This window comes from Syngnathus scovelli, chromosome 3 (genome assembly GCF_024217435.2).
Source record: "Syngnathus scovelli strain Florida chromosome 3, RoL_Ssco_1.2, whole genome shotgun sequence".
NCBI classification, from domain to species: Eukaryota; Metazoa; Chordata; class Actinopteri; order Syngnathiformes; family Syngnathidae; genus Syngnathus; species Syngnathus scovelli.
The window spans coordinates 3,413,971-3,426,957 of NC_090849.1; the positions used below are offsets into that span (position 1 = coordinate 3,413,971).

At 38.3% G+C, this 12,987-nt stretch overlaps 1 long non-coding RNA gene across 3 annotated transcripts in view; it reads left to right on the plus strand.

The window, feature by feature from the left end:
- Positions 1-1,799: 1,799 nt before the first annotated feature.
- LOC125993668 (uncharacterized) overlaps positions 1,800-12,987 on the plus strand; it is a 218,928-nt gene continuing 207,740 nt past the window's right edge. The window contains exons 1-3 of one of the 3 annotated variants that reach the window (XR_011086619.1): positions 1,800-5,209; positions 5,275-7,035; positions 7,101-9,073. This is a non-coding gene — a long non-coding RNA (uncharacterized lncRNA). Of the gene's footprint in view, positions 5,210-5,274; positions 9,080-12,987 lie in introns of all 3 variants that reach the window. The other 2 variants (XR_011086617.1, XR_011086618.1) reach the window with 2 other exon arrangements.

Sequence of the window (12,987 nt, forward strand, 5' to 3'; positions counted from 1 at the left end):
GAAAATTTTTTGAACGAAAAAAATGTAAGCACCCGTGTCATGAATATTTGGAATAAGTGAAAAGTGGAACGGAGTGAATCGGTTGAAGTATGTGGAAGTAGTTAACGGACAAAAAAGTGAGCGGAATAAGTAGAATAATAATAACTAGAATTTGCAATTCCTGAAGAAATTGCGTGTGAAGGTGAAGAGGTTGAATAAATACTTGGGGAATGTTGCAGAATGATGTTGAAAAGAGTTGAATCGGTTGAAAAATGTAGAAATTACAAGGGAAAAAGGAAATTTGGGAAAATTGGGTGTGAATTTCAAAATTGAAAATTTGGAATTTTGGGTAAGTGGGAAGTTGTGGAATAGGTAGGAAAATGATGAACAGTTGAAAGGTGGAATGGGTTGAATAAGTTGAAAATGTAGAAATTAGAGTAGAAAAACAAAATTGTAGAGAATTTTTGGTAAGTGGGAAGTTGTGGAATAGGAAGGCAAAAGAGGAACAGTTGAAAGTTGGAACGAGTTGAATCGGTTAAAAAATGTAGAAGTTAGAGCAAATCTTGAATCCTAATAGAGAATGAATGGGAATTAAAAGAAAAAAAAATTGCACCAAAAGTTTCTGAAATTTGGAACAAAAGGAAAGAAACGGCTTCAGGAGGTTCACTTTTGGGGTTAAAATGTTGAAATGGGTTTAATCGGGCAAAATTTGCAAAAGTTAGCGCAAATGTAGGTAATTAGGGCACTTAATGTTGAAATATGGTCATTTCCGGTTTGATTTGGGTCACTTCCGGTTTGATCAGAGGCACTTCCGGTCTAGCTCAGGTCACTTCCGGTTTATTTGGGGTCACTTCCGGTTTAAAAAGGTCACTTCCGGTTGAAAAAGGTCACTTCCGGTTTGATTTGGGGTCACTTCCGGTTTGATTTGGGGTCACTTCCGGTTTACCTGAGGTCACTTCCGGTTCATTTGGGGTCAATTCCGGTTTGATTTGGGGCACTTCCAGTTCATTCCGGGTTCATTGGGGCACTTCAGGGTCAATCCAAGATGGCCGCCACTCTGGAAGTGGGGGTCAAGGGTTGAATTGTGGAAGTGGGGGTGAAGGGGGTGAATATGGTAAGCATAAGGTGAACAAAGTGAATAAAGTTGGAATGGGTTGAATCGGTTGAAAAATGTAGAAATTAGAAGGGAAAAAACTAAATTTTGGGAAAATTTGGTGTGAATTTCAAAATTGAAAATTTGGAAATTTTGCTAAGTGGGAAGGTGTGGAATAGGTAGGCAAAAGATGAACAGTTGAAAGTTGGAACGAGTTGAATCGGTGGAAAAATGTAGAAACTAGAAGTGAAAAACTAAATTTTGTGAAATTTTGCAAAATTTTGTGCAAATTTTAAAAGTGAAAACGTGAAATTTTTGAATTTGGCAAGTTTGGGAATGTCCCCAATGTGATTTGAATGTGTTGAAATAAGTGAATTTCAAACTGGAACAACAAAAATGTGAAATGTTGAATCTGCCATTAAGAATGAATGGGGAAAAAAATGCCACAAAATCGTGAATTTTGTGAAAACGGAAAATTTTTCGAACAAAAAAAATGTAAGCAGCCGTGTCATGAATATTTGGAATAAGTGAAAAGTGGAACGGAGTGAATCGGTTGAAGTATGTGGAAGGAGTTAAGCGTCAAAAAAGTGAGCGGAATAAGTAGAATAATAATAATAACTAGAATTTGCAATTCCTGAAGAAATTGCGTGTGAAGGTGAAGAGGTTGAATAAATACTTGGGGAATGTTGCAGAATGATGTTGAAAAGAGTTGAATGGGTTGAAAATGTAGAAATTACAAGGGAAAAAGGAAATTTGGGAAAATTGGGTGTGAATTTCAAAATTGAAAATTTGGAATTTTGGGTAAGTGGGAAGTTGTGGAATAGGTAGGAAAATGATGAACAGTTGAAAGGTGGAATGGGTTGAATAAGTTGAAAATGTAGAAATTAGAGTAGAAAAACAAAATTGTAGAGAATTTTTGGTAAGTGGGAAGTTGTGGAATAGGAAGGCAAAAGAGGAACAGTTGAAAGTTGGAACGAGTTGAATCGGTTAAAACATGTAGAAGTTAGAGCAAATCTTGAATCCTAATAGAGAATGAATGGGAATTAAAAGAACAAAAAATTGCACCAAAAGTTTCTGAAATTTGGAACAAAAGGAAAGAAACGGCTTCAGGAGGTTCACTTTTGGGGTTAAAATGTTGAAATGGGTTTAATCGGGCAAAATTTGCAAAAGTTAGCGCAAATGTAGGTATTTAGGGCACTTAATGTTGAAATATGGTCATTTCCGGTTTGATTTGGGTCACTTCCGGTTTGATTAGAGGCACTTCCGGTCTAGCTGAGGTCACTTTCGGTTTATTTGGGGTCACTTCCGGTTTAAAAAGGTCACTTCCGGTTGAAAAAGGTCACTTTCGGTTTGATTTGGGGTCACTTCCGGTTTGATTTGGGGTCACTTCCGGTCTATTTGAGTCACTTCCGGTTTGAATAGAGGCACTTCCGGTCTAGCTGAGGTCACTTCCGGTTTATTTGTGGTCACTTCCGGTTTAAAAAGGTCACTTCCGGTTTAAAAAGGTCACTTCCGGTTTGATTTGGGGTCACTTCCGGTTTACCTTAGGTCACTTCCGGTTCATTTGGGGTCACTTCCGGTTTGATTTGGGTCACTTCCGGTCTATTTAGGTCACTTCCGGTTTGATTAGAGGCACTTCCGGTCTATTTAGGTCACTTCCGGTTTGATTAGAGGCACTTCCGGTCTAGCTGAGGTCACTTCCGGTTTATTTGGGGTCACTTCCGGTTTAAAAAGGTCACTTCCGGTTTGATTTGGGGTCACTTCCGGTTTGATTTGGGGTCACTTCCGGTTTACCTGAGGTCACTTCCGGTTCATTTGGGGTCAATTCCGGTTTGATTTGGGGCACTTCCAGTTCATTCCGGGTTCATTGGGGCACTTCAGGGTCAATCCAAGATGGCCGCCACTCTGGAAGTGGGGGTCAAGGGTTGAATTGTGGAAGTGGGGGTGAAGGGGGTGAATATGGTAAGCATAAGGTGAACAAAGTGAATAAAGTTGGAATGGGTTGAATCGGTTGAAAAATGTAGAAATTAGAAGGAAAAAACTAAATTTTGGGAAAATTTGGTGTGAATTTCAAAATTGAAAATTTGGAAATTTTGCTAAGTGGGAAGGTGTGGAATAGGTAGGCAAAAGATGAACAGTTGAAAGTTGGAACGAGTTGAATCGGTGGAAAAATGTAGAAACTAGAAGTGAAAAACTAAATTTTGTGAAATTTTGCAAAATTTTGTGCAAATTTTAAAAGTGAAAACGTGAAATTTTTGAATTTGGCAAGTTTGGGAATGTCCCCAATGTGATTTGAATGTGTTGAAATAAGTGAATTTCAAACTGGAACAACAAAAATGTGAAATGTTGAATCTGCCATTAAGAATGAATGGGGAAAAAAATGCCACAAAATCGTGAATTTTGTGAAAACGGAAAATTTTTCGAACAAAAAAAATGTAAGCAGCCGTGTCATGAATATTTGGAATAAGTGAAAAGTGGAACGGAGTGAATCGGTTGAAGTATGTGGAAGGAGTTAAGCGTCAAAAAAGTGAGCGGAATAAGTAGAATAATAATAATAACTAGAATTTGCAATTCCTGAAGAAATTGCGTGTGAAGGTGAAGAGGTTGAATAAATACTTGGGGAATGCTGCAGAATGATGTTGAAAAGAGTTGAATCGGTTGAAAAATGTAGAAATTACAAGGGAAAAAGGAAGTTTGGGAAAATTGGGTGTGAATTTCAAAATTGAAAATTTGGAATTTTGGGTAAGTGGGAAGTTGTGGAATAGGTAGGAAAATGATGAACAGTTGAAAGGTGGAATGGGTTGAATAAGTTGAAAATGTAGAAATTAGAGTAGAAAAACAAAATTGTAGAGAATTTTTGGTAAGTGTGAAGTTGTGGAATAGGAAGGCAAAAGAGGAACAGTTGAAAGTTGGAACGAGTTGAATCGGTTAAAAAATGTAGAAGTTAGAGCAAATCTTGAATCCTAATAGAAAATGAATGGGAATTAAAAGAAAAAAAATTGCGCCAAAATTTTTTGAAATTTGGAACAAAAGGAAAAAAAACGGCTTCAGGAAGTTCACTTTTGGGGTTAAAATGTTGAAATGGGTTTAATCGGGCAAAATTTGCAAAAGTTAGCGCAAATGTAGGTATTTAGGGCACTTAATGTTGAAATATGGTCACTTCCGGTTTGATTTGGTCACTTCCGGTCTATTTGGGTCACTTCCGGTTTGATTAGAGGCACTTCCGGTCTAGCTGAGGTCACTTCCGGTTTATTTTGGGTCACTTCCGGTTTAAAAAGGTCACTTCCGGTTTGATTTGGGGTCACTTCCGGTTTGATTTGGGGTCACTTCCGGTTTACCTGAGGTCACTGCCGGTTCATTTGGGGTCAATTCCGGTTTGATTTGGGGCACTTCCAGTTCATTCCGGGTTCATTGGGGCACTTCAGGGTCAATCCAAGATGGCCGCCACTCTGGAAGTGGGGGTCAAGGGTTGAATTGTGGAAGTGGGGGTGAAGGGGGTGAATATGGTAAGCATAAGGTGAACAAAGTGAATAAAGTTGGAATGGGTTGAATCGGTTGAAAAATGTAGAAATTAGAAGGGAAAAACTAAATTTGGGGAAAATTTGGTGTCAATTTCAAAATTGAAAATTTGGAAATTTTGCTAAGTGGGAAGGTGTGGAATAGGTAGGCAAAAGATGAACAGTTGAAAGTTGGAACGAGTTGAATCGGTGGAAAAATGTAGAAACTAGAAGTGAAAAACTAAATTTTGTGAAATTTTGCAAAATTTTGTGCAAATTTTAAAAGTGAAAACGTGAAATTTTTGAATTTGGCAAGTTTGGGAATGTCCCCAATGTGATTTGAATGTGTTGAAATAAGTGAATTTCAAACTGGAACAACAAAAATGTGAAATGTTGAATCTGCCATTAAGAATGAATGGGGAAAAAAATGCCACAAAATCGTGAATTTTGTGAAAACGGAAAATTTTCCGAACAAAAAAAATGTAAGCAGCCGTGTCATGAATATTTGGAATAAGTGAAAAGTGGAACGGAGTGAATCGGTTGAAGTATGTGGAAGGAGTTAAGCGTCAAAAAAGTGAGCGGAATAAGTAGAATAATAATAATAATAATAATAATAATAAAGGACAGCAATAACAATAGTGTGAAGGTCTTCACCTTCACACTAATAACTAGAATTTGCAATTCCTGAAGAAATTGCGTGTGAAGGTGAAGAGGTTGAATAAATACTTGGGGAATGTTGCAGAATGATGTTGAAAAGAGTTGAATCGGTTGAAAAATGTAGAAATTACAAGGGAAAGAGGAAATTTGGGAAAATTGGGTGTGAATTTCAAAATTGAAAATTTGGAATTTTGGGTAAGTGGGAAGTTGTGGAATAGGTAGGAAAATGATGAACAGTTGAAAGGTGGAATGGGTTGAATAAGTTGAAAATGTAGAAATTAGAGTAGAAAAACAAAATTGTAGAGAATTTTTGGTAAGTGGGAAGTTGTGGAATAGGAAGGCAAAAGAGGAACAGTTGAAAGTTGGAACGAGTTGAATCGATTAAAAAATGTAGAAGTTAGAGCAAATCTTGAATCCTAATAGAGAATGAATGGGAATTAAAAGAAAAAAAAATTGCACCAAAAGTTTCTGAAATTTGGAACAAAAGGAAAGAAACGGCTTCAGGAGGTTCACTTTTGGGGTTAAAATGTTGAAATGGGTTTAATCGTTCAAAATTTGCAAAAGTTAGCGCAAATGTAGGTATTTTGGGCACTTAATGTTGAAATATGGTCATTTCCGGTTTGATTTGGGTCACTTCCGGTTTGATTAGAGGCACTTCCGGTCCAGCTGAGGTCACTTCTGGTTTATTTGGGGTCACTTCCGGTTGAAAAAGGTCACTTCCGGTTTAAAAAGGTCACTTCCGGTTTGATTTGGGGTCACTTCCGGTTTACCTGAGGTCACTTCCGGTTCATTTGGGGTCACTTCCGGTTTGATTTGGGTCACTTCCGGTCTATTTAGGTCACTTCCGGTTTGATTAGAGGCACTTCCGGTCTATTTAGGTCACTTCCGGTTTGATTAGAGGCACTTCCGGTCTAGCTGAGGTCACTTCCGGTTTATTTGGGGTCACTTCCGGTTTAAAAAGGTCACTTCCGGTTTAATTTGGGGTCACTTCCGGTTTGATTTGGGGTCACTTCCGGTTTACCTGAGGTCACTTCCGGTTCATTTGGGGTCAATTCCGGTTTGATTTGGGGCACTTCCAGTTCATTCCGGGTTCATTGGGGCACTTCAGGGTCAATCCAAGATGGCCGCCACTCTGGAAGTGGGGGTCAAGGGTTGAATTGTGGAAGGGGGTGAATATGGTAAGCATAAGGTGAACAAAGTGAATAAAGTTGGAATGGGTTGAATCGGTTGAAAAATGTAGAAATTAGAAGGGAAAAACTAAATTTTGGGAAAATTTGGTGTGAATTTCAAAATTGAAAATTTGGAAATTTTGCTAAGTGGGAAGGTGTGGAATAGGTAGGCAAAAGATGAACAGTTGAAAGTTGGAACGAGTTGAATCGGTGGAAAAATGTAGAAACTAGAAGTGAAAAACTAAATTTTGTGAAATTTTGCAAAATTTTGTGCAAATTTTAAAAGTGAAAACGTGAAATTTTTGAATTTGGCAAGTTTGGGAATGTCCCCAATGTGATTTGAATGTGTTGAAATAAGTGAATTTCAAACTGGAACAACAAAAATGTGAAATGTTGAATCTGCCATTAAGAATGAATGGGGAAAAAAATGCCACAAAATCGTGAATTTTGTGAAAACGGAAAATTTTTCGAACAAAAAAAATGTAAGCAGCCGTGTCATGAATATTTGGAATAAGTGAAAAGTGGAACGGAGTGAATCGGTTGAAGTATGTGGAAGGAGTTAAGCGTCAAAAAAGTGAGCGGAATAAGTAGAATAATAATAATAATAATAATAATAATAAAGGACAGCAATAACAATAGTGTGAAGGTCTTCACCTTCACACTAATAACTAGAATTTGCAATTCCTGAAGAAATTGCGTGTGAAGGTGAAGAGGTTGAATAAATACTTGGGGAATGCTGCAGAATGATGTTGAAAAGAGTTGAATCGGTTGAAAAATGTAGAAATTACAAGGGAAAAGGAAAGTTGGGAAAATTGGGTGTGAATTTCAAAATTGAAATTTGGAATTTTGGGTAAGTGGGAAGTTGTGGAATAGGTAGGAAAATGATGAACAGTTGAAAGGTGGAATGGGTTGAATAAGTAGAAAAAGTAGAAATTAGAGTAGAAAACCAAAATTGAACAGTTGAAAGTTGGAACGAGTTGAATCGGTTAAAAAATGTAGAAGTTAGAGCAAATCTTGAATCCTAATAGAGAATGAATGGGAATTAAAAGAAAAAAAAATTGCACCAAAAGTTTCTGAAATTTGGAACAAAAGGAAAGAAACGGCTTCAGGAGGTTCACTTTTGGGGTTAAAATGTTGAAATGGGTTTAATCGGGCAAAATTTGCAAAAGTTAGCGCAAATGTAGGTATTTAGGGCACTTAATGTTGAAATATGGTCATTTCCGGTTTGATTTGGGTCACTTCCGGTTTGATTAGAGGCACTTCCGGTCCAGCTGAGGTCACTTCCGGTTTATTTGGGGTCACTTCCGGTTGAAAAAGGTTACTTCCGGTTTAAAAAGGTCACTTCCGGTTTGATTTGGGGTCACTTCCGGTTTTAAAAGGTCACTTCCGGTTTGATTTGGGGTCACTTCCGATTTACCTAAGGTCACTTCCGGTTCATTTGGGGTCACTTCCGGTTTGATTTGGGTCACTTCCGGTCTATTTGAGTCACTTCCGGTTTGAATAGAGGCACTTCCGGTCTAGCTGAGGTCACTTCCGGTTTATTTGTGGTCACTTCCGGTTTAAAAAGGTCACTTCCGGTTGAAAAAGGTAACTTCCGGTTTGATTTGGGGTCACTTCCGGTTTACCTGAGGTCACTTCCGGTTCATTTGGGGTCACTTCCGGTTTGATTTGGGTCACTTCCGGTCTATTTGGGTCACTTCCGGTTTGATTAGAGGCACTTCCGGTCTATTTAGGTCACTTCCGGTTTGATTAGAGGCACTTCCGGTCTAGCTGAGGTCACTTCCGGTTTATTTGGGGTCACTTCCGGTTTAAAAAGGTCACTTCCGGTTTGATTTGGGGTCACTTCCGGTTTGATTTGGGGTCACTTCCGGTTTACCTGAGGTCACTTCCGGTTCATTTGGGGTCAATTCCGGTTTGATTTGGGGCACTTCCAGTTCATTCCGGGTTCATTGGGGCACTTCAGGGTCAATCCAAGATGGCCGCCACTCTGGAAGTGGGGGTCAAGGGTTGAATTGTGGAAGTGGGGGTGAAGGGGGTGAATATGGTAAGCATAAGGTGAACAAAGTGAATAAAGTTGGAATGGGTTGAATCGGTTGAAAAATGTAGAAATTAGAAGGGAAAAACTAAATTTTGGGAAAATTTGGTGTGAATTTCAAAATTGAAAATTTGGAAATTTTGCTAAGTGGGAAGGTGTGGAATAGGTAGGCAAAAGATGAACAGTTGAAAGTTGGAACGAGTTGAATCGGTGGAAAAATGTAGAAACTAGAAGTGAAAAACGAAATTTTGTGAAATTTTGCAAAATTTTGTGCAAATTTTAAAAGTGAAAACGTGAAATTTTTGAATTTGGCAAGTTTGGGAATGTCCCCAATGTGATTTGAATGTGTTGAAATAAGTGAATTTCAAACTGGAACAACAAAAATGTGAAATGTTGAATCTGCCATTAAGAATGAATGGGGAAAAAAATGCCACAAAATCGTGAATTTTGTGAAAACGGAAAATTTTTCGAACAAAAAAAATGTAAGCAGCCGTGTCATGAATATTTGGAATAAGTGAAAAGTGGAACGGAGTGAATCGGTTGAAGTATGTGGAAGGAGTTAAGCGTCAAAAAAGTGAGCGGAATAAGTAGAATAATAATAATAATAATAATAATAATAATAAAGGACAGCAATAACAATAGTGTGAAGGTCTTCACCTTCACACTAATAATAATAAAGGACAGCAATAACAATAGTGTGAAGGTCTTCACCTTCACACTAATAATAATAATAATAATAATAAAGGACAGCAATAACAATAGTGTGAAGGTCTTCACCTTCACACTAATAAAGGACAGCAATAACAATAGTGTGAAGGTCTTCACCTTCACACTAATAATAATAATAATAATAATAATAAAGGACAGCAATAACAATAGTGTGAAGGTTGTTAGGGTTTTCAGGTTAGTTTGATCCTATGATTATGTTGGAATGTAGACTGTAATGATTAAATCAATCACGTCTGGCCCTCACAATGTAATAATTAAATCAATCACGTCTGGCCCTCACAATGCAGAGTCTGTTTCCCACAATAGTGTAAAACACCCCCTGCTCTGATCTTATCAGAGGCCGGGGGTTCACCAAACCTGTCAACTCCCACCCCCACTCTGTTCCTCCTAATAAATATGCCCTTGCAGGGAGGAGACTTTTAGACTTCATTCGATAATCGCTGTTCAGACAGCGACGAATGGACTCTCCACCTGCAGGTGTCTAAAAGAACTTGCTTGTCTCCTGTTTTGGTTCTTGCAAAATAAGTTGGAGTGAGCAAATCTCTAACATTTTGGTGCCGAAACCCGGGATCCTCATACCCACCATCTGACCGGCGAAGGAGGACGTGCTGCATTGTCGACAAGCCAGCGTCCATTAGGAGGACCTGGAAAAGAAAGTCCTGGGAAGAGAATTCTTCGCTGGGCCAGCATCTTAGGTCTGCCTTCGTCTGACAGAGGTGGATTGACGGGATCCGGCGGTGCAACGAACCAGGGGACAAGTAAGTTAAAGCGCTAAAGATACGGCTTTGGTTTGTCCGAGCTATGAGATACGGCTTTGGTTTGTCCGAGCTATGAGATACGGCTTTGGTTTGTCCGAGCTATGAGATACGGCTTTGGTTTGTCCGAGCTATGAGATTCGGCTTTGGTTTGTCCGAGCTATGAGATTCGGCTTTGGTTTATCCGAGCTATGAGATACGGCTTTGGTTTGTCCGAGCCATGAGGCCTAAAAAAGCGCTGGAGTTAGTGTGATTGAGTGTGTGACTGGTAGGATAAGTTGACTAAGAAGCAGTTCTAGCATTGATCCACGGCAATAATACAGGCTAGTAATTTGTTGAAAGGTCAATTTAAACCTGCATTGAGGATCCTCAAAGAAAAAAAAAAAATTGAAAAAAAATTGTAAAACCTTAAGCTACTAAAATTAAGATGGGAAATAAGAACGGTAAATCTCTTGCTCTGCTCTTCTTTAAAACGAGAAGTTCATGGCAAGTAGATTTCTTAATAGATTTGAAAAAGAATTCAGGGTGCATAGTGGCATCCCATTCAATGATACAGCTGAGAGTGCTTATCCCATATGACAGCAAAACATGTCATTGTCAGATTATTAGAATTTTTTTTGATTATTAGAAGTCCTGTCCATCCAAGAAGTATGACAATGCTGTTTGTATGCCCAAATTACAAATGACTAGAGCTCAAATTGTGTTACACTGAAGTTAAAATATGCAAATCAAGTGGTAAAGAAATGCAACTTGCTTCTAGAAGATAAATAAATAAAATTAGAATGTGCTGTCCTCGTGTGCATGGGAGGGACCAGCTCATGATCGACCACAGGAAAGGACCAGCCTGTGACGAATCATTGTTGCTGGGAACTACCTTTTGCATGCGAGAGCTGTGCATGTGTGTGCGTATATGTTAAAATGATGAACATTGGCTAAAGTTTTAGTATTAAAAAAATTTTGCTAGACTGTGGTCTATCCAATTTGCACCGCAGAACAGAAATGATTTTGGAAGATAAAAATGAGAGGAAAAAGAGAGAAATCTGTTTGCAAGCAGAAACTAATCCACACTAGTGCATGTTAAGTGTCGAGCCCACATGAAAAATTCGAAGAAGAAAAAATGACAGAACATGCTTTCAAGAATTGGAAGAAGCTAAATTGTGAATTTAAGATTTTGCAATGCTACATTTAATAGGAATAATCGATTGGTTGTGTTATAAGATTATGCAAAATTCTAAATGCAAGCTAAATCTGAGAGATTGAGTTCTTCAAATTTAAAAACAAAGGAAAAAAAAAAAATTCAGATTAATTTGCCAATTGTTTGTTTTAGTTAAGTTTTTTTTGAATTGGTGGATTGTTCTACCAGGAAACCTGAGTTGGAAATGATATATGAATGTTGTGTGGTGAGCTTGGATGAATTGGGACCAATGTGATAGAAAGACTCCTTTTTGGAGACTGCGTGTGAGATGCAAATGAACATTGATGAATGATAGCCTGAATGAAAAGACATTACAGGTTGAATGGTTGAAGTTGTTGGCAACTACTATGGAAAATTAGTAGAGCGACTTTGATGAAAGAATGATTTTGAGCAGGTTGAATGTTAGAAAGAAACACATAGCTTTTGGATTGATAATTAACTAGAAAAAAAAAAACTGGAGAACCAGTAACACATGTAGAAGATGTGTGAACTGAGAAATTGAGAAGCGTTTTGGAAAGAAAGTCAAATTAAATAATGATGGAATCGTATGTAGTAAAGAACGCATTCTCCCAAAAAGTTTGTCAAGGTGTGAGGCATGGGCGTTGCCAAGCCTCAAAAGGGGGGGAGTGAGTAGGACAGATAGTGGAAGATAGTAATAATACAACACTTTATGACAATGAATTTTCGAATACATTTGGTGTTATATTGTGGTAAATTTTTTGTTCTGGTGTAGATAGTTTAGCAACACGAGAGATTTAGAGGTTCAAAAGAAAGACAGTTAAAAGAAAACATTTTTGATTTGGACAATTGCAGGCTAACAGGAACATGAGAAAGATAAGAACTACGAGGTGGGATCCAATTTCATTGGGGAGATTGAGAATTCACAGCACCATACTCTAAGTCACATTTTTGAGCAAGCATGACAATAACATGTGAGAGGTCAAGACATACAGATCAGGGCTTGATGTGGAAAGCAGACCTCGATGAGTTGATTTTCAATAATGATACTGAAGACAACATACTGTCCGATTAAATTGGAACTATAGATAAAATGTAGCTCCAAAATAGGATGAGTTGCAGGATTTACGATATAAAAACGAGACCGCTGTTATTAGAAGAATTTGAAGTTTGGTAAACAAACATTACCAGCAAATTGATGGAAGCAGCTACATTTGGAGATAGTCTTACAAGTGTTCAAACCAGTCTGTCATTCTCAGTGTCAGAGTCCCTGAAACCCAATCCGAGACTTCGCCTGCAGCCGTGAACAACTACAAAATGGTGCCTGGCTCTGAAGCACCTTTGACCTTTGGCGAAGGACAAGAAAAGACTGCTGTTGTGCTTGGAGGAGGACAAGTACACTCCAGAGGAAATACAACATCCTCGGGGATGAGAAAAGACAGTGAAAAGCGGAGGAACTCACAATGATGAAAATTGACTCATTTGAACAATGGACTCATTCAAGAGTGATGGATGGGGTCGCTCTGAAGCAACAACAAAAGAACACCAACTTGATAGGGTGAAGTGCGGCAAAAAGATATGGACTTGGAGTGTCTGACAACCAAATCGCACTCCTTGCTACGGCGTTCCCAAATTTGGTGAAGCTTGGTTCAAAGTGGAAGGGAGGTTCATTGTGCACTGAGTTTGACAGAACTGAGGAGATTTGATAAATAAATAAATAAATAAAAATGTGAAAAATCCGTTGGGCTACAGAGAAAAGCATTATAATCAGAGATTGAATGGATTTGGATAAAACAAATAGGCTAAAACGGTAGGAAACAAGAGCAAGATCTTATATTTTGGCTCATCAAGCTTAAGACGTAGAGGTCGAGTTATATAAATTTTAGAACAGGACATTTGGCAGTCAGGAGGAAGCTAGGT